The sequence below is a fragment of the Syzygium oleosum genome, unplaced genomic scaffold, assembly GCF_021117445.2.
Source record: "Syzygium oleosum isolate NSW1041296 unplaced genomic scaffold, Sole_v2.1 Sole_v2.56, whole genome shotgun sequence".
Taxonomy (NCBI): domain Eukaryota; kingdom Viridiplantae; phylum Streptophyta; class Magnoliopsida; order Myrtales; family Myrtaceae; genus Syzygium; species Syzygium oleosum.
This window is the reverse complement of record NW_026607540.1, coordinates 222216-250117: the sequence shown is the minus strand read 5'-3', so window position 1 is coordinate 250117 and position 27902 is coordinate 222216. Positions and strand designations below refer to the sequence as shown.

At 44.9% G+C, this 27902-nt stretch overlaps 1 pseudogene; it reads left to right on the top strand.

The window, feature by feature from the left end:
- The first annotated feature begins 294 nt into the window (after positions 1-294).
- Positions 295-27901, top strand: LOC115663908 (disease resistance protein RPV1-like; annotated as a pseudogene).
- The last annotated feature ends 1 nt before the right edge of the window (position 27902 follows it).

Below are 27902 nucleotides of genomic sequence, written 5' to 3'. Positions count from 1 at the left end.
AAATTTCGAGGAAGCCAGCAAAGTTGTTTCTATCACCAAGCTCATGATCGAGTCTACTAGGATGAGTACTGATCGATAATATTCGCTGCTTTTGTCGGCCATAGGGAAGCTTGTGTCCCTTTGACCATCCGAATAAAGTGGTGGTACGCGGTCTTCGGTGAAAATAAGTCCATGTGTCCACACCTTTAGAGGTCTCGGTCATAGTAACAAAAAAAAGCCATGCATCTCTGTCCTCTTAGTATAAGAATAAATCAAGAAGAAGATCAAGCGGTAATGAACAAACTACCAAAAACACTGTATTGGATCTTAAGCTAATAGTCGTTGCTGATTGTCGAACTCCATCATCCAATGGCTTCTTCATCGAAACCCAAAAGGATTTACGACGTCTTCTTGAGTTTCAGAGGTACAGACTTGCGCAACAACTTTCTTAGTCATCTCTACAAATCTTTAGAGCAAAATGGAATATACACTTTTGTTGATAGTGAGGAACTGAGGAAGGGAGACCAAATATTGCTGGTGCTTATGAAGGCCATCGAGCAATCATGCATTGCAATCATCGTTTTCTCTGAGGATTATGCTTCCTCACGATGGTGCTTGGAAGAGGTGGCAAAGATTATGGAGTGCAAGGAACAAAAGGACCTCACTGTTCTACCAGTTTTTTATAAAGTGGATCCAAGAGAAGTGAGAAGGGGGAGAGAGAGTTATGGGAGAGCTCTAGCTAAGCATGAGTCCAATTTCGGAAAGGATTCGGAGGAAGTGAAGAGATGGAAGAAAGCTCTTTTCAACGTGGGTAGCTTATCCGGATGGCATTTGAATGATGGGTAAGTTGAGTGGAGTTCATATTTTGTGCAAGAAACCAATCTTTACTACTATAAAGACTGTTTGTTAAAAAGAATAAATGAATCGACACACATGATGTTATCTATAATATGTTAATACCTGATCTACCAATGGATAAAATGTTAAGTAGTGTTATTGCACCTACCCCATTTCTTTGGAAGGAGTAAGAAAGTTCGCAAGGTCAGTTACAAGATAATTAGTGTGTATTGGCCATGTAAGGCAATGACATGGTGCTTTAGGGTATTTAATAGTTTTCGAATCGAAATCTTAACCATTGTTCAAAGTCCTAAATAGCTCTTTTTGATGAAGCGTATAGATATATCACATATAACAGTCAAAAGCAGAACTAAGTAAATCGTCATATATAAATCAAAAGAGCATGAATCACTTGGATGACTAAAAGATGAACCCCGAAATGGTTGTTTTGATTGGTGTGGAGCTCTTGGAATTCTAATTCAACTCGGTGGATATATATATAAAATCTGAAAATGTGATGCATTGCTTTGTCATTATTATCCTATGATTGCTCATTATTTACTTATTCAAATCACTAAAAAAGATGCTCCAACTTCTTTTTCCGTTTTTGACAGAGATGAGTCAAAGGTTATACAAAAAATTGTGAAGGAGATCTCTAATCACCTAGATAGAAAAACTTTGCATGTTGCTAAGCATCCGGTTGGGATAGATTCCCAAGTGGTTAAGTTGAAATCGACGTTAAATCTGGAGTCTGATGATGGTGTTCTCATGGTGGGATTATGGGGACAGGGAGGTATAGGGAAGACAAGTTTAGCAAAAGCTCTTTACAATGCTATATTTAGACAATTTGAGGGTTCATGTTTTCTGGCAAATGTTCGAGAAACTTCAAAAGGTAGCATGGGTCTAGTTAATTTGCAAGAAATATTACTAAAAGATATATTATTACTGCAAAAAAAATTAGAAGTGTCCAACGTCGATGAAGGTATTAATATAATACAACACAGACTTGGTTGCAAGAAAGTTCTCCTCATCCTTGATGACGTGGATGACTTGCGCCAATTAAATGCTTTAGCAGGAGAAGGCAAGTGGTTTGGTAATGAGAGTAGGATCATTATTACCACAAGAGATAAACATTTGCTAACTTGTCATGGGATAAATCAAGATCATGTGTATGAAGTTGAAGCACTAGATGACAGTCAAACTCATGAGCTGCTTTGCAAGCACGCTTTTAAGATGCACCAAATGAAAACAGATCTAGTGGATAGTGCTCTGAATTATTGTAAAGGCCTTCCTTTAGCACTTGAGGTACTGGGTTCCTTATTATGTGGTACAACGGAAGATATATGGGAAAGTACACTTATGAAACTTTCTAGGATTCCAAACAAAACCATTAATAATGTGCTCAAAATGAGTTACGATGGACTAGATGAAAATGAGAAAGAGATCTTTCTCCACATTGCTTGCTTCTTTAAGGGGCGGGAAAAAGAGTATACAAACAAGGTTCTCAACAGTTGCGATCTCCAGACAGGTGTAGGATTCGAAATTCTTATTAAGAGGTCCCTGATAAGAATTGAGTCCAAAATCCTAGAAATGCATGACTTAATTCAATCGATGGGTATAGATATTGTGAAACAAGAATGTCGCGATGATCCTGGAAGACGCACCAGGCTATGGCTATATGATGATGTTGTCGATGTTCTGTCACGTGACATGGTAAGACTTGCGAATACAATCAAAATTATGCTTCTTATCTTTGACTTTAATTACTAAAAATGCATAACCTAAATAATCTTGTATATATAGGGAGATTGTGCTGTAAAAGCCATAGTGTTGGAGCTACCTAAGTCGACAGACATGTATATCGGTCCTGATGTTTTTACAAAAATGAGAAGGTTGAGATTACTCATCATGCACAATGTGCATAATTCTTTCCAAGGTCCTTTATGTCTTTCTCATGAGCTTAGATGGTTTGAATGGCCTGGATGTGCTCCCTCCATTCCATAATTTTCCTCTGGTCGAAATAAATTAGTGGGACTTGATGTGAGCAAAAGCAGTATCACAGTAGTGCTAAAACAATTTAAGGTGAGGATTTACCTACATAGACCTTTTTATTATTTATTTCATTTGTATGTGTATATGCGTGTTACGTGTACTTGTACACAAAAGGATGTGATATTCCTATGTTTTAGAAACCACTTCTCTATTTTCTTTCAAAATGACCCTAATAACTTGCTGTTTGAAATACTTTTACATGCATCAAAATTGGCATTTCAAAAATTAAGCTAAATAACTTTATTAGAAATGTAATGGAAACATTTGTTGTTAAAATAGACGGAACGAAGGAACCTGTCGAAAGAGAAAAATATTTCAAAATTTGAAATTTTTTATGAAGGTCATTGGATCATAAGAAAATTCAAATTTTAATTTTAATCACGTGAGAGATTATGTCACGCCCGTACACTACGAACACGTAACATCCCGCCGCGGTCGTTAAGAATGCGGCTCCCAGGATTCATCGCTGACCCGTAACCATCGAAATAAGAGAATATACGCAGAAGCCAAACAAACACTCCATTCAACAAACATTCAAATGGGATAATAGAGAGAGACAATTTAAACAAATAAACAAATCATTTTATAAACTTAACGTCACATACAACGATAACATATACAAGCATTCCTAAAGGCCACAAACCCAGACCACGCATACTCAAGAAGGGATAGGGTGGTCGATCTGCTCCACTACTCTAGTCAAAAGAGGAGCTCCGAAAAGATAGGGATCTCTAACCCTATCAAAAACCTCCACGGCATCCTGGCGATGTTCCTGGCGAAGCCGGGTCAGATGCCTCGCTATAAGAACCAGACGGCAAAGGCTCCGATTCAGATTCTGACCCCTCGGACCACGCCGGGGGCTCCGTAACCATCGGTTTGGACTCAGGATTAACTACAGCTCCATCAGGGGGATCAATCTCCATAAGATCCCACACTCCCAAACTGTCGTTAGGGGGAATATCAAATCCCCGGAGAGGACCAAAAGTCTGAGCTCCATCCCTCAGAAACCAAGCCATGTACTTGTGAGCTGTCAAGTACTACTCGCCATCATCGACCCAAATCGTACTCTCATATTTCCGATACTCCCTATCCTCAGCAACTGGGTACTCAGTCACCCAATGCTCCGTCTCCGTTGGTACCCCGAAACGTAGTGGAGGCTCAATCATAGTCAAGGTCGAGCGACTGAAATGTTTAACAACGGGGAATGAGATAAAATCTCAATAAGTAAACTACCTAAGCCTCGACTAGGGTAATACATACCTCCGGCACCCTAATCATGCAATTCTAACTAATAGGGTAAGTTCTTATAAAACGATTAATGGTACCAAATACTATGCAAAATATCGAATTGCATCACCACTATGGCATACTATCAAAATGCATAACAGCAATAATAATAATCCAGACATGCTCAATCATTCAAACGAGTCTCGATTATAAGATGAAATCACTTTGGCCCGTCCCATACCGTGCCTCACGATTTTATCCCATAATCAAGCGCAAAGCATGCCATATGCACAAAACACTCGAAGTTGTCCAGATTATTAACGACCCACCATAGGTCACACCGAACTCCCGCCGGTCTTCCGGCATAGCCAGGCATCACCCCACTACTTTGGGCGTGGCAACGTCCGGGATCGAACCCCCCCGACAAGTCGGGTAACGGACGGCATTCCATTTAGGAGCATCGATCCGACCTCCACCGCGATCGGCAATGTCTGGGATCGAACTCCCCCCGACAAGTCGGGTACCATACAGCATTCGAACTTCCGCCGGGCATCATGTAGAACTCGTCTTAGACAGAACTCATCATGGTCACACATGTAAACAACCACGCATTGCCAATTTTAATCTTCCTTAATTAGCCAATGCAAGTGTTTATGACGTGCAATTTACCGCGAATAAATATACCATGAATCGCACTCGTTTTCGTATCAAACATCAATATATGATCACGAAATGCCATGCCAAGCCAACAATAGCCATAATTAACCACATAATCCACTTTCACAGTCCTACGATTATTCATGGAGTGCAAGATCAATCATGAAACAACAATTTCGACCACACAATCTTCGTTCTAGGCCATGAAATCATCATTCCAACCACACGATCAAGCCATAGTCAATTACTCAGCCATGATTAAATGAATTAACCATACGATTAAACAATTTAACCATGCGATCGGCATTAAACAACTAATCCACCACACGATCGTCATTAAACCTTTAATCGGCATATAATCGACTAATTAGCCATGCGATTGTCAATCAAAGCCACATGATCAACTTCAAATCTCTAATAAGCCATATGATTTCATTTTATCACATCCTAATTTAATCTAAACCGTACGATCAAAATTAGCACATAATCATGATAATTAAGCCCTAAAATTAACCTTAACCAATCTAGAATCAATGGGGGCCATATGATCAATGTCCAAATCATCCAATTCAGCCACTACCACATGATTATTGCAGCCACAAGACTAACCTACGAATTTAATTAAAACAACCACTAAACAATCATAAATAGCCAAATTAAGCACAATTAGCAACATTAAACATATGATCAAGCTCAAGTCACATAATCTACCTATCTTAACATTTAAATCAGTCATATAATCATCAAATCCAGCCACCAACAAATCCTTAATTCAGCATCTACCATAACCCCTAAAATAACCCCTAAATTACCCTAACAACCCCTAAACACTATCCATTGGTAACCTACTAACCTAATCAAGGTTTAGGGAGTTACTTACCACTAATTTAAGCTAAGAACTAAGCCCAAACAGCAGCAGCAAGCCATGGCCAGATCTGGAACTTCCGATGAACGGCGGCGGCCAAACGGCGATCTGGCGAACGGCAGCTGATCCGGGCATGAACGGCGGCTTAGGGGCGGCTCATGGTGGTCCACGGCGGTCCCGGGGTGGTGGCGTGAGGTGCAAGGGTGTTGGACGGCGCTGGTGAGTGAGTCTCGACCAAGGGAGAGGAAGAGAAAGAAAAATGAAGAGAGAGAGAGAGAGAGCAAGGAAAAGTGAAGAGAGAGAGAGTGTGAGCTGAACATATCTCTCAAAATGGAGGGCTAGGATGAGTCCTTGATGCCCAAGCAAAAATCCAAAGGCTAGGAATGCATCTTGGCAAAAGGCTTCTAGAAGGGTATTTTTGTAATTAATCAAAAAGGGCAAGGGTAAAGTTGTCCAAGAGAATTTTCGGCCACTAGGGTAGGAATACCATTATGTCCTTCCACTCAACAAATAAACTCTAGAACACACAGGGGTAAAATCGTCTTTTCCAATTTTCGAGCCAAATTTTCCTTTTTCGCATATTTCTGAGCAAACCGATAATAAGGCAAGCTTAACGCGGCGTCGTCCAATATAATAATTTTGATATCCTTGAAAGTTCGATACCCAAGTTCGGATTCCAATTCGTGGCCAAAATCAATCAAACACGAATTTCGTGTATCTCAAACTAACGGGCGGCTTTTAGGGTTTACGCATGTTGACCCGTGATTGATTTGATATCAATCCACGTTTAAGTTTACTCGAGCCATGGTGACTTCAGTTGTCATATAATTACGAGGGTCAATCACTAGTTCCGAATGACACGATCGTTATAAATTGATTTTGGAACGTTCGGAATGCATACGACGATTAAACGGAATCACCCGCGACTCAATTGTATAACATTGTTAAATTGTTTCATAATCATTCTTGGATCGGCCTATAATGGCCCAAAATATCCCCTCGTCAATCCTTATGGTCGAAGTGTCGATCCAGGTTTGAGTTCTTGGGTCGTGCCTACCGAAATCCTAACTAGCCATTCCCTAACGGTTAGTATTCTCAAGAATGGCCAATTCCGAGTGAGATATAACAGAAAGTGCATTGATGATAATATCATTTCATAGATCCCGAAAGTGGGTCGAAATTCAGAATGTCACAATTCTTCCCCTCTTACAAAAATTTCATCCTTGAAATTTACAACCAAACCCAAACTATTCAAACAAATGGGGGTGCTAACGCCTCATGATTTCTTCACTTTCCCACGTGGCTCCTTCCGTTCCATGATGTTGCCAAACTACTTTGACCAACGGGATTGTCTTATTCCATAGAACTTGTTCTTTTCTGTCTTCTATCCGAATAGGCTTTTCCACGTACGACACCTTGTCGTCCACGTCTATTTCTTCATAATTCAGCACGTGGGTCGGATGTGGTTCATACTTTCTTAGCATGGACAAGTGGAATACATTATGAATCTGAGATAAATTCGGCAGCAAAGCAAGTCGATAGGCTAAAATTCCAATTCTTTCCAATATCTCAAACGGACCTATGTACCTTGGGTTTAACTTCCCTTTCTTACCAAACCGAGATGTTCCTCGCATTGGTGATACCTTGAGGAAAACATGATCTCCTTCTTGAAACTCTAAAGGTCTACGCCATTTATCTGCATAAGTTTTTTGATGACTTTGAGCTATTTTCAGTCTTTCTCGAATGATTTTAACTGCCTCGACTAACTGTTCTACCAATTCTGGACCCGTAATACTCCTTTCACCAACTTCATCCCAACAAACTGGTGTTTTGCTTGCTCTGCCATACAATGCTTCAAATGGTGTTATTCTGATGCTTTGTTGATAACTATTATTGTAGGCGAACTCAACTAAATGTAACTGTTCTTCCCATCCACCTTTAAAATCTATCCCACAAGCTCATAACATGTCCTCGAGTGTCTAAATCGTCCTTTTAGACTGACCATCTGTCTACGGATGATAGGCCATGCTATATTGCAGCTTCGTCCCCATAGCCGTCTGAAGACTTTTCCAAAAGGTTGTGGTAAACTTAGGGTCTCTGTCTGACGTTATTGTCACTGGCACCCCATGGAGACGGACTATTTGTCGCATATACAGCTCGGCATACTTATCCATTGCGAAATCCTTTCGCACTGCCAGAAAATGTGCTAACTTAGTCAATCTGTCGACGATAACCCAAATGGAGTCATGGCCTCTCTGGCTCCTCGGTAATCCCATAACAAAGCCATCGTGATATGCTCCCATTTCCATTCGGGAATTTCCAAGGGTTGCAGCTGTCCACTGGGCTTACAATGCTATGCCTTCACTTGTTGGCACGTCAAACACTTGGCCACATGCTTGGCTACATCCATTTTCATTCCGTTCCACCAGTAGTGCTGACGCAAATTTTGATACATCTTTGTGCTGCCCGGATGAATGCTGTAGTTGCTACGGTGAGCTTCTGCCAAGATTTCCTCCTTAAGTTCTGCGTCATCGGGTATGCACAAACGTCCATGAAACTTCAAGATTCCGTCCTCGAATACTTGAAAGTCAGCCTTTCTCTTAGTTTCATCCATTTGCAGAATCTTTTGAATGTCGGGGTCCGCAGACTGTAATGCCTTAATTTTAGTCTGAATCTCTGGTTCAATCCTCAAAGTGGCTAACAAGCTTGAGAGGTGACCTACCTCAAATTTAAATTCTGAATCTTGTACTCCTTCGAGTAAAGTCAACTCTTTAATCATCAATTGCGCGATGCTCGATTTCCGACTAAGTGCATCCGCTACTTTGTTAGCCTTTCCCGGGTGGTATAAGATGTCGCAGTCGTAATCGTTTAGAAGTTCCATCCATCGGCGTTGTTTCATATTCAATTCTTTCTGAGAAAACAAATATTTCAAACTCTGATAATCCGTGTAGATTTGAAACCTTTCTCCACACAAATAATACCTCCAAATTTTAAGTGCAAAGATGATGGCCGTAAGTTCCAAATCATGTGTCGGGTAGTTCATCTCGTGAGGTCTCAGCTGTCGCGATGCGTATGCAACAACTCTTCCATGCTGCATTAAAACACATCCTAATCCCTTCAACAACGCATCACTGTACACCTCGTATCCTCCATGACCTGAGGGTATTGTCAATACTGGTGCGGTAGTCAGCTTATGCTTAAGCTCTTGGAAACTTCTTTCGCACTTATCTGTCCATTCGAACTGTGTTTCCTTCTTTAGTAAGCGAGTCAAAGGAGTGGCTATCGCGGAGAACCTTTCCACGAATCCTCTATAATAGCCAGCTAGTCCTAGGAAACTCCGAACTTCTGTCACTGTTGTAGGTCTCGGCCAATTCGTAACCGCCTCAATCTTAGTTGGATCCACTGAGATTCCATCCCCAGAGATCACATGTCCAAGAAATGCTACTCGATTTAGCCAGAACTCGCACTTACTAAACTTGGTGTAGAGTGCGTGTTCTCTCAAGGTCCGTAGAACCATTCTTAAATGTTGCTCATGCTCCTTGGGACTTTTCGAGTATATCAATATGTCATCGATGAATACTATAACGAATAAATCCAAGAATTCCTTGAATACCCGATTCATCAAATCCATAAAAGCAGCTGGGGCATTAGTCAATCCAAACGGCATAACCGTAAACTCGTAATGTCCAAATCTTGTACGAAATGCCGTCTTAGGTATATCTTCTTTTTTAATCCTCAACTGATGGTAGCCCGTTCTTAAGTCTATCTTGGAAAATACTGAAGCCCCTTGCAGTTGATCGAACAAGTCATCTATTCTTGATAATGGATACTTGTTCTTGATGGTCACTTGGTTCAACTGCCGATAGTCGATGCACAAATGCAACGAACCATCTTTCTTTCTGACGAACAACACTGGTGCTCCCCACGGTGACACACTTGGACGAATAAATCCCTTGTCTAGCAACTCTTGCATCTGAACTTTCAACTCCTTCAATTCTGATAAGGCCATTCTGTAGGGCGCTCTAGAGATTGGCTCCATCCTAGGGGCTAACTCAATTACAAACTCCACTTCCCTTTCAGATGGCAATCCCGACAATTCCTTAGGAAAGACATCGGGAAAGTTACACATCTCGACTATGTCCTCTAGCCTTGGCTCCTCAGCCAATGAATCAAACACAGTCGCTAGGTAACCTTGGCATCCTTCATTTAACAGCTTAGTTACCTCAAGCAACGAAATCCAAGGGATCGATATTCCTCCTCGGTTTCCCACAAATTCATATCGAGGATGACCAACAGGATTAAATTGGATCACCCTACTATTATAGTCCATCACTGTGATATTCTGAAATCCGACCCACTTGGGATTTATGAAATGAATGGTTTATGAATGTACTTGTAGTTAGATCTCGCCCAGAACTGATCATTCCTGGGATACTAACCGTTAGGGAAAGGCTAATTAGGGATTTAAATTCGCGCGACCAAAGAACTCGATCATGAACCGACTTTCAACCATGAAAATTGTCGAGGTGACATTTTGAGCCAATGTAGGCCGATCCAAGGATAGTTAGGGATCAGTTCGCCATTGTCATATGAGTGGATCGCGGGTGATTTCGCTTGACCACGAAATGAATTGACGAATGACCCCAAACATATACCAAATGATCGTGCCCGTCGGAACTAGCGATTGATCCTCGCGATTGAGTGACAACCGAGGTCGTCACGATCCTAGTGAACTTGAACGTGGCTTGATTCAGTATCGGCCACGGGTCAAATGTGCGAATTTCCCCAAAAGCCACCTGTTAGTTCGAGATACACTCAAGTTACGTAAATTAAATTTGATCATTAATTAGAAACCAAGTTTGGGTATCGGAAATTATGAAGGTCATAACAGGATAATTGGACGATGTTGTCATTAGCTCGATTAGCCTCGGATTTGTTCGAATCCTTCAGAAAAATCGAATTTCGACGAGAAATGAAAAATGACCGTTTTACCCCTGGAAGTTTGTTAAGGCCAAGTATAAATGGGGAAGGGCATTTTGGTCATTTCACCCTAGCTTTAGAAATAGAAATTTTTGGATAATTTTGCCCTTGGGAATTTTGTGAAATTCCAATTATACCTTGGATATTTTTGGCAAGGATTAATCCGGACCGTCGATCTTAGGATAAGATCGAATCTTGGCCGTTGATTGGAATTGTGAGAGAGGGGTATGATGGTCAATTAACATGTGTATTAGACACAAATGATTGACCTTGGATTATTTAAACCAAATCTCTCTCTCCTCATTCTCTCACCTCTCTCGGCCTCACCCTCCCTCTCTCTCCATCCCGGCCGATCACCCTGCTCCCCACCGTGACCGTGACCGTGGCCGTTCGGTCTAGCCAGCAACTGCCGCCGTCCGCCCGCCTAGCTGGATCAGCTGCGCCGGAGCAGCTCGCCGCCGCCGTGGCCGCTTGCCTCACCCCGCCGCTCGCCTCACCGTCTCTCTCTCCTCTGTTCTGTTCCCCCACCGAAACACCATCATCTTCACTCTGCCACCGTCCAGCCAGTCGCCGCCGTCGCCGTCCGCCGTTCAGCCGCTCGCCGTCACCGCTTGCCACCGCGTGGCCGCCGGTGAGCCGCTCCATTCCCCTTCAACCGAGCTAGCCTAGAGTCAAAGTAAGTCGCCCCCTAAACCCTATTTAGGATATCGAGTATTGATAGACATGATTAGGGGTTGAATCGGGTTTATTAGGGGCTGTTTTGGGGTTAATTAGGGGCTGTTAAGGGCTGTTTGGTGTGGATTGATTAAGGGCTGATATTGGCTGACTTTGATGGTGAAATGGTGATGGTTTGAGACTGAATTGAGGCTGAATTGGGTGCTGGAAATTGTGGCTCGTATTGATGAGCATATGACTTGATTTAGGGACTAAATTGTGTTGGGTTGGCGTGCCGTGTTGTGGCTGAATTGTAGTGGTTGTTATGGCTAGAACTAGACTCGAAAATGCTGAATTTATGCCATGATTGTGGCTGTGATTGTGGGCCCGATAGTGGCTTTGTATGTTCGTTGAATCGTGAGTTGATTGATTGAAATGTGGGCCGTTGTGTGCGCGCATGGGCTAAATTGATTTGATTGGTAATTGGCCATGATTGGGTGTTTATTGAGCATGAGAAATGCGTGTGGTTTGGTGCGTGCACGGACCGAGCTTGATCGGCTAGTATATTGGCATGTTGCTGTGTAAATTGAGCGAGCGAATAAATGAGAAATGGTGTGTGAGGTTGTATGTGTGGATACGAAAATCCCTGAGGCGGTACCATTACTCGAAGAATTGATCCGTCCTGAGGCGGTACCATTACGCGGGACGATGCCCGGTATTACCGGAGGACGGCCAACCTGAGGCGGTACCATTACGCAGGTTGTGTCGTAGGTGGTGAATGTTGAGCCTGAGGCGGTACCATTATGCGGGCCAAGAAGTGTTGTGAATATGAGTTGGTCGCAGTGAACCTGAGGCGGTACCATTACGCGGGTCACTGGCGAGTTGAGTAAAAATAGTGTGATGAGGCAGGACAGAATGCGTGAAATGTATTTGAAACGTGCATGTGGTTAGAAATTGTGCTATTGTGGCTAACGTGCAGGTTGCACGCAGGAAAAGCCCAGGTAAGTGTAAATTGTGTGCCTGTTATGTGGTGATTGAGTGTGTTTGTGTTTGAACTTGTCTGGAGGTACGTGATAGCATATGTGTGGTTTAGGGTGTGTACTTATTGAGACGTGATTTCATGGTTGTTTCAACCAACAATTTCATAACCCCGGCCTGAGCCATGAACCTTCCACCGCCACCGCCGCCGCCGCAGCGTTTTGGGATTCCGATGCACACCGACCATGATGTTGTAGAATACCCGATAGACGAAAATATGACTTGGGTTAAGCATACTACCGTAGTCTGGGTAGATGTAGGACTACCTCTGTGGCAGGCCCACACCTACACGGCTTGGATGTTCAGGGACGGGTTAGATGAGTTTGGCCCCGTCCGTGGCTTTGACGTCCCATTTGACGGAGTTGGGGATTGGGATCCGTCAGCTATACCCCCTTCTGACGGTGAGATGACTAGTGTAGAGACTAGTCTAGCGTAGTCCGGACAGCAGGCCGCACCTGCAGCACCTGAACCTCCTGTGGCCGAGCCCGATCCGGAGCCGGAGGAGTCACAGGCAGGGTACGACCCTATGGATGTGGATCTCGAGGTAATACCAGAGGAGGAACCAGAAGAAGAAGACCCTGAAGAAGAACCTGAGGAGGCGCCGGAAGAAGAACCTGACGAGGAGCCCTAAGAAGACCCAGAGGACGCACCCGAGGGCGAACCAGAGTATGATCCCGGGTATGAGCCAGAGGACGAGCCGGAAGAGGAGTTTGATGAGGAGGAGTGGGTCGAGGTTCCGATGGAGTCGGGTGACATAGATAACCCGATTGAGATCGAGGCTGATTCAGAGTCCTCAAAGGGTCAGGCAGATCAGGGAGATTCAGACTCGGGTCCTGACGAGTTGGACTCGGGGTGGACGCCATCTAGGGGGTGTAGGGGCTAGAGTAGGGGTTGAGTATAGGTCTTTTGAGGTGCTTCATTTTTGGCAGATAGGATACCCAGGCTACTGATGTTTTTGGATATCGGTGGTGCATAGTTTAGAAATTCGGTGTGCATGTAAATTATGGTATGGGTTGTATACGGTGGATATTGTATAAAGTTTGATAAGTAATGAATGTCTATTCTCCCTTGTACCCCTAGTTAATTATTGTCCGGGTATTTGTGGCTTTCGCTGACTGATTTAAATCTTTGATAAGTTGAATTGGGTCGGCGATTTTCTGGGACGTCGCGATATTCGACCAAAGAAGTATGTCGCGTGCTCGATGGGGTTCGGAGCGTGACAATCACAGCCCTTTGTTTTACTAGCCAATCCATACCAATAATGACGTCAAAATCAAACATAGCCAATACAACCAAATCAATTGATTCCTCTCTACCACCAATGACTATCTTACAGTTCGAACATCTTATTGAGATTAACGCTTTATCCTTTAAAGGAGTAGTAACATGCAACATTACTTCTAATGGTTTCGGTTCAATCCCAGTCAATCTAACAAATTGCTCTGACACAAATGAATGCGATGCTCCCGGATCAAACAAGGCATAAGCAGCATGATCACATAAAGAGACTGTACCTGTGACCATGCCAGGCGCATCCTCCGCCTCTTTGCGAGCCACAGCATAGACTCTTCCTTGTGCTGGGGGTCGGTACTGATTATTCTGCGGAGCGGTTCCAGCCTGATTCCCCATCCGAGATTGTTGCGGCTGAAGTGGCGACCTAGCTTGTCGATTCGAGCAATCCTTCACTTGGTGACCGTGCTGACCACATCCAAAGCAAGTTCCATTCCTACCAGGGCAAGGGTCATTCCTATGCCTTCTCCCGCAAAATCGACACGGAGTTCCGGAATAGTAGGTCGGCTTTACGATATTCTTTTTTACTGGAGGGACAAACCGCCTATCCCATTCATAGGTTTCTTTCCAAAGTTACGATTATCCCGAGCCGGTATAAACCGCGATCCAGATGCGGCATTCCTCTCGGTCATATCTCTCTCAATCATCTGAGCTTGCTCATAAAAGCTCATTGTAATCCCTAAGGTTCAGGGTATCAGTCGGCTGTGAAGTTCCGACTTTAAACTATCTCGGAACCTTCTTGCCTTATCCAAAGGATTCTCGACCATTCTCGGTGCAAACTTCGATAACCTAGCAAATTCCGCCTCATACTGATCCACAGTCATCTGATTCTGGCGAAGCCGTAAGAATTCTGCCATCTTCTATTCTTGAGCACTCTAAAAAAAGTACTTCCCATTAAAGGCATCAACGAAGCCGGTCCAGTTCAGCACCGTGCCCACTAGGAAAATCCTTTCTCAGGTGGCCTTCCACCAATCATTAGCATTATCTTGAAGTTGATACACAGCCAAAGTCACATTTTCCTCCTCCGTGCACCCCAGAAGTGCAAAGGCCTTTTCCAATTCCTCAACCCATCGAGTGGCAGCCTATCAACTTGTGCTCTACCAATTCCTCTCACTTTTCCTGTCGAACTTTGATGGTTTAAGTTTCAAGAACTACTCTACCAACTTGTGCATTTGGCGATTCTCATTTCCATTTCCATTCCCCGAATTATTCTGAGCGGCGGCGGCAGTAGCCTTAGCAGCAGCAGCAGCAGCAGTTCATTCTTGAGTCTACAAGCCTATCAATTGTCTAATCGCCTCTAGAGCTCTTGAAAGTCCATCAACTCTAGGATCCTCTGCCGTTCTGGCTTGCGAACTCGATGCACCTCTAGTTCCTTTACCCCGGGTGTTCATCCTCACAGAAATCACTCCAAATACCTAAGCCTGCTATAATTCCACCATGGAATTAAAGACTTAAACCAACTACTCGGCTTAAACAGTTCTAGGCAACGAACTACAGCAAGCAGTTGTAAGCAAGTAATCACTCCAAACAAGTATCATAAGTACACACTTAGCAAGGTTCTAGATCTTACCTTGGAGCGCCTGCAACGTTAGTAATAGCACTAAACCACTCAGCACTCATAAGCAGATAACCGTATGATGCAAATTCAAGCCTACCAATCATATGCACATATTCTCAAAGCACGTACAAAGCGTCACAAACTTGTGATCAAGGCAAGTCTCTCTAACTAACTATCCTAAAGTCATCGCTCCTTATCACTCCAGGTCTCGACCTATCATGGATCAAGCTGACCTTGCTGTGATACCATTTAAACGGGGATGTCACGCCCCGTACCCTACGAACACGTAACATCCCGCCGCGGTCATTAAGAATGCGACTCCCAGGATTCGTTGCCGACCCGTAACCATCGAAATAAGAGAATATACGCGTAAGCCAAACGAACACTCCATTCAACAAACATTCAAATGGGATAATAGAGAGAGACAATTTAAACAAATCAACAAACCATTTTATAAACTTAATGTCACATACAACAATAACATATACAAGCATTCCTAAAGGCCACAAACCCAGACCACGGATACTCAAAAAGGGATAGGGTGGTCGATATGCTCCACTACTCTAGTCAAAAGAGGAGCTCCGAAAAGATAGGGATCTCTAACCCTATCAAAAACCTCCACGGCATCCTGGCGGTGCTCCTGGCGAAGCCGGGTCAGATGCCTCGCTATAAGAACCAGACGGCAAAGGCTCCGATTCAGGTTCTGACCCCTCGGACCACGCCGAGGGCTCCGTAACCATCGGTTTGGACTCAGGATTAACTACAGCTCCATCAGGGGGATCAATCTCCATAAGATCCCACACTCCCAAACCGTCGTTAGGGGGAATATCAAATCCCCGAAGATGACCAAAAGTCTGAGCTCCATCCCTCAGAAACCAAGCCATGTACTTGTGAGCTGTCAAGTACTACTCGCCATCATCGACCCAAATCGTACTCTCATATTTCCGATACTCCCTATCCTCAGCAACTGGGTACTCAGTCACCCAATGCTCCGTCTCCGTTGGTACCCCGAAACGTAGTGGAGGCTCATTCATAGTCAAGGTTGAGGGACTGAAATGTTTAACAACGGGGAATGAGATAAAATCTCAATAAGTAAACTACCTAAGCCTCGACTAGGGTAATACATACCTCCGGCACCCTAATCATGCAATTCTAACCAATAGGGTAAGTTCTTATAAAACGATTAATGGTACCACATACTATGCAAAATCTCGAATTGCATTACCACTATGGCATACTATCAAAATGCATAACGGCAATAATAATAATACAGACATACTCAATCATTCACACGAGTCTCGATTATAAGATGAAATCACTTCGGCCCGTCCCATACCGTGCCTCACGATTTTATCCCATAATCAAGGCAAAGCATGCCATATGCACAAAACACTCGAAGTTATCCAGATTATTAACGACCCACCATAGGTCACACCGAACTCCCGCTGGTCTTCCGGCATAGCCAGGCATCACCCCACTACTTTGGGCGTGGCAACGTCCGGGATCGAAGCCCCCCGACAATTCGGGTACCGGACGGCATTCCATTTAGGAGCATCAATCCGGCCTCCACCGAGATCGACAATGTCTAGGATCGAACTCCCCCCGACAAGTCGGGTACCAGACAGCATCCGAACTTCCGCCGGGCATCGTCTAGAACTCGTCTTAGACGGAACTCATCATGGCCACACATGTAAACAACCACGCATTGCCAATTTTAATCTTCCTTAATTAGCCAATGCAAGTGTTTATAACGTGCAATTTACCGCGAATAAATATACCATGAATCGCACTCATTTTCGTATCAAACATCAATATATGATCACGATATGCCATGCCAAGCCAACAATAACCATAATTAACCACATAATCCACTTTCACAGTCCTACGATTATTCATCGAGTGCAAGATCAATCATGAAACATCAATTTCGACCATACGATCTTCGTTCTAGGCCACGAAATCATCATTCCAACCACACGATCAAGCCATAATCAATTACTCAGCCATGATTAAATGAATTAACCATACGATTAAATAATTTAACCATGCGATCGGTATTAAATAACTAATCCACCACAGGATCGTTATTAAACCTTTAATCGGCACATAATCGACTAATTATGTAAGGACCCAAGGTCTACACTGTGTAATATTGTCCGCTTTGGGCCCACTGACCCTCACGGCTTTAAAACGCGTTGTCTTGGGTAGAGGCGCTCTCTGGCCCTTCCTCCCCAAGCCCAATATTGTCCTCTTTGGGGCGCTCTCTGGCCCTTCCCCTCAAGGCTTTGTTCTTATCATGCGCAGCGGAAGCAAGCCCATGTGAAACGCGTTACACAGAATAGAGAACCCAAGCCTTATAAACTAGTCCAGGACTCCTCCTCTAAGCGATGTGGGACAAGAGACATGCCCCCTTTGCCATCCTAGAAGCCTGCCAGGAGCCGCTCCTTGTCCAGGCCCTCTGGCCCCGGCGACCACTCCCCGTCCTCGTCGGACCGGGTTGTTACAAATTAGCATGCGATTGTCAATCAAAGCCACACGATCAACTTCAAATCTCTAATAAGCCATATGATTTCATTTTATCACATCCTAATTTAATCTAAACCATACGATCAAAATTAGCACATAATCATGATAATTATGTGACATTCCGAATTTCGGCCCATAGTTGGGATTTATAAAACGTGTAATTCGTCAGTGTGCTTATAGTAAAATCTCGCCCGGGAACTGATCACTCTCGGTTATTGTTTTAAAATTGAGATTTCGCTAGAATCGCGCTCGATCGAATTTGGCCGTTATTTAGACCCCGAACTTGACAGTCGATTTTCGAGAGTTTCAGGACGAAATAAATTGGACGGTGTCAATATTATCGTAGCCAGCGTTGAGATTGTCAGGAATAATGGAAAAAGGGGAGTTTTTGACCGGGTGCGAATTTGGACTAGTAGACCTCCCTCGATATAGTTTGATTTAATTAATTCGGCCTTTGTCCCTTTTTATATGCGAGGCTTATTTTGGACCGGTAGATCGCTTTCGATTTTGAATTTTGGTCATCGGATCGCATTTAATATTTGATTGAAGTTAATTTTTTTATTGTTTTTCTCTCTCCTCTCTCCTCTCTCCTCCGCGCGCACGTTCCCCCTTCTGACCGCGCACATTCTCTCTCTCTCTCTCTCTCTCTCTCTCTCTCTCTCTCCCCGGTCACCTTTTCCCCTTGCGCACATTTGCCCCCCTGTCAGACCCATCCCTTCTCCTTTTCTCTCTTCCTTTTTTCTTTTTCTTCTTCCTTCTTTCTTCTTCTTCTTCCTCCTCCTTCGCCGCTCGATCGTTTCGCGCTCTGCCGCACCACCCGACGCTGCTGACCGAGCTCGCTCTGCCCCGTCGCCGCTCGCCGCTGTCGCTGTCGCCCGACCGAGCCGTGCCGCCGGCCATCGCCCGCGACCGCCGCTCGTCGGCCTTGTCCGCCTGTCGCCGGCCCTGTCCACGCTGCACGCGAGCAGCAGCTTGCCGCTGCGTCCGCCGTGGTCCGGCGTTGCCCGCCGTCCGCCGGCCCGTCCTTCGTCGCCCGGCCACCCGAGACGCCGCCGTGCCACCTCCGCCGCCGCGCGACCCCTCTCCCCCGTTTCTCTCTTCCCGACGCCTTCCCTGGCTGACTCCCGCTCGCCGCGCCGCCGGCCTCCGCCACCCAGCCTTTCCCCCACCCACTTCCGCCGATCCGCCGCTCCCCTTGGCCGCCACCACCTTTCTTCCTCTCGTTGTTCTTCCTCCCCGACGCCTTCCCCGTTTTGGGCTCTCCCGCGCCGCCGACCAGCCGCCGCGCGCCGCCGTACCGGCCGCCGTCGCTGCCCCGTCTACCACCACCTAGCCCCGGCGACCCTGCCCAGCCAGCCCGAGCGTGCCCCGGGCCGTGGCCGAGCCCGCGCCCTTGCTCGTACGATTCAGCCGAGGGGGGGGAGGACCGTCACTGTTCATCCGGGCCCATTACTGTTCATTCCGAGTACTGTTCATCCGGGCCCATTACTGTTCATTACGAGTGCTGTTCATCCGGGGCCCATTACTGTTCATTCCGAACACTGTTCATCAGGGCCCGTTACTGTTCATTCGGCACTGTTCATCCGGCCCGTTTTTTAGCCCGTGCGGGTTTTTCCCGAGCCAAATTGAAGTAAGTGACTTCCTAAACCCTACCTAGTACTTTGGGTATTTTATAGGCTTGTCTCGGGTTTAGAACGGCTAGGGCGTGTTTTAATTAAATTATATTATGACATAATTGTGCTAATTGGATTGGATAAAATAATGTGCATGATTTGGGTGATCATACGTGGCCGACTTGAACGTCGGGTTTGTGGATTGACGTGGCGAATTGTGAATATGGATCCTTTGATGCAATTGGCGTGAAATTGATTGAATTGAATGGCGTGTGCATGCCTGTCGATTTTAAGCCCGGATTGATCGGAGGGCTACGGACTTAGGACGTATTGACGGCGGTCCGTGTGAAGGCATGAATGGTCGATGTGCCAAATGGATTCGGGCTTGAGACGTGTTGACGGTGGCCCGTTAAAGGTGTGTTGGACCGGGACGTGTTTACGTCGGCCACTGGAAATTGATTGAATAGTGTGGCTTGAGACGTGTTGACGGCGGCCACTGGAAATTGATTGAATAGTGTGGCTTGGGACGTGTTGACGGCGGCCACTGGAAATTGATTGAATAGTGTGGCTTGGGACGTGTTGACGGCGGCCACTGGATTTGTTTGAATGGTATGGCTTGGGACGTGTTGACGGCGGCCATTGGAATTGATCGAATTGTGTGGCTTGTGTGCCTGTGAGACCGGACTTGAGACGTGTTGACGGTGGTCCGTGAGAGGAAAGTTGGTTGGACACGTGTGTGCGATGTGACTGATTGGTTTGGCGGATTGCGAGTGGGAGTGTGTGCCGAGTGATTGTGATATGGTGGTGAACTATTGTTGCGTTATCATGTTTGGACTAATATGCAGGGTTGGCACGTGGTTCGAGGCGAGGTAAGCTTGTCGTGTGAAATTGATTGTGTTGTTTGGCTATTCGCATGTTAGACTTGTCTGGGTACGCATTGGCCTACGTGGGGTATAGGGGGTTGCTTATTGAGACTTGTTCTCACGGTTATTATATAACCATTTCAGATCCGCGATCGTGATCGATTCGGAGATGCCGCCAGAGCTCCACAGGGATTGAAAGATAGATCATTTATCCTGTCTTTTGAGTACCTTTTGTAGAGGAGATAAGTTTGTCAACCACCGCCCCCTTTTGAAAATTGTGGCTTTAAATTTGGTAGACTGGGTTATTGTTTTGTAATAGTGACTGCTTTATGATGTATGCAATTACTGTTGCGTGCTATCCCTTTGTTATTGTTTATTGTCTGGGTTAATTAATTTCGCTTCCGTTTGCTTTTATTGTTGGGTGTTTCGTTTGGGTCGGCGACGCGTCCTGGGACGTCGCGTTTAATACGACCGTGGAAGGGGTGTCGCGAGCCCGTTGGGGTTCGAGGCGTGACAAATTAAGCCCTAAAATTTACCTTAACCAATCTAGAATCAATGGGGGCCATATGATCATTGTCCAAATCATCCAATTCAGCCACTACCACATGATTATTGCAGCCACAAGACTAACACACGAATTTAATTAAAACAACCACTAAACAATCATAAATAGCCAAATTAAGCAAAATTAGCAACATTAAACATATGATCAAGCTCAAGTCACATAATCTACCTATCTTAACATTTAAATCAGCCATATAATCATCAAATCCAGCCACCAACAAATCCTTAATTCAACATCTACCATAACCCCTAAATTACCCTAACAACCCCTAAACACTATCCATTGGTAACCTACTAACCTAATCAAGGTTTAGGGAGTTACTTACCACTAATTTAAGCTAAGAACTAAGCCCAAACAGCAGCAGCAAGCCACGGCCAGATCTGGAACTTTTGGCAAACGTCAGCGGCCAAACGGCGATCCGGCGAACGGCGGCTGATCCGAGCGTGAACGGCGGCTTGGGGGCGGCTCATGGTGGTCCACGACGGTCCAAGGGTGGTGGCATGAGGTGCAAGGGTGGTGGACGGCGGTGGTGAGTGAGTCTCGGCCAAGGGGGAGGAAGAGAGAGAGAGAAAAATGAAGAGAGAGAGAGAGAGCAAGGAAAAGTGAGGAGAGAGAGAGTGTGAGCTGAACATATCTCTCAAAATGTAGGGCTAGGATGAGTCCTTGATGCCCAAGCAAAAATCCAAAGGCTAGGAATGCATATTGGCAAAAGGCTTCTAGAAGGGTATTTTTGTAATTAACCAAAAAGGGCAAGGGTAAAGTTGTCCAAGAGAATTTTCGGCCACTAGGATTTATGTCCTTCCACTCAACAAATAAACTCTAGAACACACAGGGGTAAAATCGTCTTTTCCAATTTTCGAGCCACATTTTCCTTTTTCGCGTATTTCTGAGCAAACCGATAATAAGGCAAGCTTAACGCAGCGTCATCCAATATAATAATTTTGATATCCTTGAAAGTTCGATACCCAAGTTCGGATTCTAATTCGTGGCCAAAATCGATCAAACGCGACTTTTGTGTATCTCAAACTAACGGGCGGCTTTTAGGGTTGACGCGTGTCGACTCGTGGTTGATTTGATATCAATCCACGTTTAAGTTTACTCGAGCCATGGTGACTTCAGTTGTTATATAATTACGAGGGTCAATCACTAGTTCCGAATGACACGATCGTTAGAAATTGATTTTGGAACGTTCGGAATGCATACGACGATTAAACGGAATCACCCGTGACTCAATTGTATAACATTGTTAAATTGTTTCATAATCATTCTTGGATCGGCCTATAATGGCCCAAAATATCCTCTCGTCAATCCTTATGGTTGAAGTGTCGATCCAGGTTCGAGTTCTTGGGTCGTGCGTACCGAAATCCTAACTAGCTATTCCCTAACGGTTAGTATTCTCAAGAATGGCCAATTCCGAGTAAGATATAACAGAAAGTGCATTGATGATAATATCATTTCATAGATCCCGAAAGTGGATCAAAATTCAGAATGTCACAAATTAAATAGAATAACCAACTTCACGTATTTGTCCATGGGTATAATATCTATGACATAAGTTATTGAGGATAATTGATGAAACGAATAAAAAAATATTAAAATCACTTTAAAATGTTTACCAAAGTTGGTTTCGCTGTTTTTGCAGGACTTCCCAAATATGAAGTACATAAATTTCAGTGAATGTGAGATGTTGGCTAGTATGCCCGACCTCTCATGTACTCCAAATCTCGAGGAATTGAATCTCGAGAATTGCAAAAACTTGGCAGAAGCACACGAGTCGATTGCATATCATGACAATTTACAGGTTTTGACTTTAAAGGGGTGCTTTGAACTTAGCGTTTTCCCAAATGAGCTCAAGTCAAGAAATCTTCGTGCTCTCCATCTTGCAAATTGCACAAAACTTGGAAGGTTCCCTGATATTCCACAAAAATTAGGCCTGAAAGAGCTTGCTTTACGAGGGACCGCTATCAGAGAACTTCCTACATCAATAGAAAATCTAGTCTCTTTGGAGAGAATTGCAAGAACCTAGTAAGTCTTCCGTCTAGCATTTACAAATTACAAAACATTGAAAAGTTGATTCTTAAGGGTTGCACAAAATTAATCGGGTTTCCAAAGTACGAGGATTCAGCTGATCCACACATGAAGACTGGACTTCCAAAGTTACTCTACTTAGACCTTAGGTGATGTAATCTGTCCGAAGTAAAATTTCTTGAGAATCTTTCATGTTTTCCCTTGTTGGATCATTTAATTTTGGCGGGGAACAAAATTACTAGCCTTCCCACATCCATCAATAAGCGTGATAGTTTGACCCGTCTAGCAGTTCCAGATTGCCATCAATTACAAGAGATTCCCGAGCTTCCACCATTTTTGGATTTTTTTGGGGCGGTTAATTGCGAATCTCTGCAAAAGATTGGAAAATTTACTTCATCTCATGATTTTGTCCGAAGAGTGTTTACCATGGATCATATTTTCTCACGTGGCCAGGTTAGACTCTCTCTCTCTCTCTCTCTCTCTCTCTCTCTCTCTCTCTCTCTCTCTCATGCGCATTCATGTGGAGTATGTGCGGGCTGTAGTGTGTGCTTGTATATTGCAAAATCAGAAAATGCAAGATTTGAGGCTTAAGAAAAGCAAACAAATCTAAAGAGGTTCTGCACGTATAGGTATGTAATGGAGGCGGCTACTGTACTTTTATGGGAATGATTTCTATCGCATGAGACCTGTACATTAATGCAAGCATGGATCAGTGGATCTCTACTCATTTTTGTGACATTCTGAAATCCGACCCACTTGGGATTTATGAAATGAATAGTTTATGGACGTGCTTGTAGTTAGATCTCGCCCGGAATTGATCACTTCGGGAATACTAACCGTTAGGGAAAGGCTAATTAGGGATTTAAATTCGCGCGACCAAAGAACTCGATCGTGAACCGACTTTCGATCATGAAAATTGTCGAGGTGACATTTTGAGCCAATGAAGGCCGATCCAAGGATAGTCAAGGATCAGTTCGCCGCTGTCATAGTAGTGGATCGCGGGTGATTCCGCTTGACCACGGAATGAACTAACAAATGACCCTAAACCTATACCAAACGATCGTGCCCATCGGAACTAGCGATCGGTCCTCGCAATTAAGTGACAACCGAGGTCGTCACGACCCGAGTGAACTTGAACGTGGCTTGATTTAGTATCGGCCACGGGTCAAAAGTGCGAATTTCCCCAAAAGCCACCCGTTAGTCTGAGATATGCTCAAGTTACGTTATTTAGAACTTAGTCATTAATTAGAGATCAAGTTGGGCATTCGAAATATAGAAAGTCACGACAGATCGTCCGGACGACGTTGTCATTAGCTCGGTTAGCTTCGGATTTGTCCGAATCCTTCAGAAAAATCGAATTTCGACGAGAAATGAAAAATGACCGTTTTACCCCTGGAAGTTTGTTAAGGCCAAGTGTATTTGGGGAAGGGCATTTTGGTCATTTCGCCTTAGCATTGGAAATAGAAATTTTTGGACAATTTTGCCCTTGGATTTTTTGTGAAATCCCCAAATTACCCTTGGATATTTTAAAAGAGATTCGATCTCGGCCGTCGATCTTAGGATAAGATCGAATCTTGACCGTTGATTTGATTTTACAGAGGAGGGCATGATGGTCAATTGGCACACCAATAATTGACCTTGGATTATTTAAAGCCAAATTTCTCTCTCTATCCTCACTCTCTCTCTCCCTCTCGGCATTCCATCTCTCTCTCTCTCCCCACCCGACCGAGCCCTCCCTCTCCTCACCGTGACCGTGACCGTGGCTGGCTGCCCAAGCCAGCCGCCACCGCCGTCCACCCGCCTGGCCGGAGCAGCCGCTTGCCGGAGCCGCCGCTCGCCCACCGCCCCTCTCTCTCTCCTGTTTTATCCTCACCGAGCACCACCATCAGCCCCCCCCTTCGGTCCTGTTCAGCCGTGGAAAGCCAGCAGTCCGCCAGCCACCGCCGCTCGCCGTTCAACCGTCCGCCGAGCCGCTCGCCGTCGCCGCTCACCGCCGCATGGCCACTGGCCTGCCGCCCCATTTCCACTCTAGCCGAGCTAGCCTAGAGTCCGGGTAAGTCACCCCCTAAACCCTATTTAGGATGTTGGGTATCGATAGACACGATTAGGGGCTAAATAGGGTTAATTAGTGACGGTTTAGGGGTTAATTAGTGGTCGTTTAGGGGTTATGTTGGTGGACTGATTTGGGGACTTGAATTGGCTGAATTGTGGGTGAATTTGTGATGTTCGGGACTGATTTGATGTGGAATTAGGTGCTGAAAATTGTAGCTCATATTGATGAGCATATGACTTGATTTGGGGACTAAATGGTGTCGGGTTGGCGAGCCGTGTTGTGGCTGTATTGGTGTGGTAATTAAGGCTGGAAATGGACTTGAAAATATTGAATTTTATGCCATGATTGTGGCTGTGTTTGTGGGCCCGATAGTGGCCTTGTATGTTTATTGGATCGTGGCTTGATTTATTGAAATGTGGGCCGTTATATGCACGCATGGGCTGAATTAAATTGATTGTCAATTGGTCGTGTTTGGGTGTTCATTAAGCATGAGAAATGTGTGTGGTTTGGTGCGTGCACGGGCCAAGTGTGAACGGCTAATATATTGACATGATGGTGTCGAGCAAGTGAACGAGTGAAAAATTATGTGTGGTGTGGTATGTGTGGTTACGGAAATCCCTGAGGCGGTACCATTACGCGGGGAATTGATCCGTCCTGAGGCGGTACCATTACGCGGGACGATGCCCGGTATTACCGGAGGACGGCCAACCTGAAGCGGTACCATTACGCGGGTTGTGTCGTAGGTGGTGGGTGTTGAGCCTGAGGCGGTACCATTACGTGGGCAAGATACACAGCCTGAGGCGGTACCATTACGCGGGCCCCGAAGTGTTGTTGATATGAGTTAGTCGCAGTGAACCTGAGGCGGTACTACTACGCGGGTCACTGGCGAGTTGAGTGGAAAATATAAGATGGTCGCAGTAAACTTGAGGCGTTACTATTACGCGGGTCACTGGAGAGTTGGGCGAAAATAGTGTGTGAAATGCGTGTGGAATGTGCATGTGGTTGAAAATTATGTTATTATGGCTAACGTGCAGGTTGCACGCATGAAAAGCCAAGGTAAGTGCAATTGTGTGCTTGTGATGTGCTTATTGAGTGTTATGATGTTTGGTCTTGTCTGGAGGTACATGATAGCCTAGGCGGGGTTTAGGGTGTGTGCTTATTGAGATGTAATCTCATGGTTGTTTCAACCAATAATTTCAGAACCTCGGCCTGAGCCATGAATCTTTCGCCACCGCCGCCACAGCATTTTGGGATTCCTATGCACACCGTTCATAATGTTGTAGAGTATCCGGTAGACGACAATAGGACCTGGATTAAACATACCACCGTAGTTTGGGTAGACGTAGGACTACCTCTTTGGCAGGCCCATACCTACGTTGCCTGGATCTTTAGAGACGGGATAGATGAGTTTGGCCCCGTCCAAGGCTTCGACGTCCCTTTTGATGGAGTAGGGGATTGGGATCCGACAGCCGTACCCCAACCTGATGGTGAGATGACTAGTTTGGAGACTAGTCTGGCACAGTCTGGACATCATGCCGCTCCTGCAGCACCTGAGCCTCCCGTGGCTGAGCCTGATCCGGAGCCGGAGGAGTCCCAGGCAGGGTACGACCCGATGGATGTGGATCTCGAGGTGATACCAGAAGAGGAGCTAGGAGAAGAGCCTGAAGATGAGCCTGAAGAAGACCAAGAGATGGGACCAAAGGACGCACCCGAGGGTGAGCCAGAGTATGCGCCAGAGCTCGATCCCGAGTTTGTGCCAGAGGACGAGTCGGATGAGGAGCCAGAGGAAGAGAAGCGGGTCGAGGTTCCAGTGGAGTCAGGTGATATAGACAACCCGATCGAGATCGAGGCAGAGTCGGATTCCTCAGAGGAGCAGACAGTTCAGGGGGATTCAGATTCAGGTTCCGAGGAGTCAGACTCTGAGTGGACGCCATCTAGAGGACATAGGGGCTAGTGTAGGGGCTAAGGGGTAGGCTTTTTAAAATGTACCATTTTTGGGAGATAGGGTATACCAAGCTGCTGATAATTTTGGATGTCGGTGGTGCATAGTTAGATATTCGGTGTGCTTGTATATTTTGGGTTGTATATGTGGATATTGTATAAATTTGGATAAGTAATGGATGTCGATACTCCCTCTTTACCCCTAGTTAATTCTTGTCCGGGTATTTGTAGCTTTCGCTGATTGATTTAAATCTCTGATAAGCTGAATTGGGTCGGTGATTTACTGGGATGTCGCAATATTCGACCGTAGATGGGTGTTGCGTGCTCGATGGGGTTCGGGGCGTGACAATTTTAGAGCTCTAGTTCGAAATGGATTGCTTACTAAACTTCAATTGAATTCATTTATTTGGTTATGAATAACAAATTTGGGTACATTCTAACGGGTTGTCTTACAATAGAATAGTTTTGGTTTCTCTGCCTTGCTCCCTGGAGAAGATATGCCAGAGTGGGTCATCCCTGTTGAAGAGGATTTCATATCTTTCATGGCTTCAAAGGACTTGTACGACAAGTTTCTTGGATTTGCTCTCTGTGTCGTTGTTAAAACTGATAACGAGACAAAGAAACAATGAATTGGGATTACACTACGTGTTAACGGCGAACATCGGCTAGCCACCGGACAATCTTTCAGATTGTTGGATTCGGATCATATTTGGTTTAGATATATACCTTCTAAACTATGGGGAGTAGTCGATTTTGGTCAAATTGAGGGGAGTTATGTACAATTTCACATTGCAGTATCCAGCAAAATCATAAAAAAGTCGGGATTCCGAATAATATGCAAGCAACTAGATGACGATTTAGACGGTGTGCTTCAAGACAATAAGCTAATTGATCCAGCTTTCCTCTATGAGGTTAGTCATGACTCAACAGATTCAGAAGCCGAGAGTTCACTAGTTCAGACTGAAATAGATTTGCAGAAAGACTTGGAAGACTGTCAAATGAGCACCAAGAAGTATAGTCAAATAGCACTAAAGAGAAATCATAATCCTATTCTCACTCAAGGCATACGAACCAAGACTATGTTGACTTCCAATTCGATTGGCAGAGATGAGTACCGTGGTGTTGGCTTACAGCTTTTGTTGTCAGAATGATGGAAACTTGCCAATGAAGCAATTC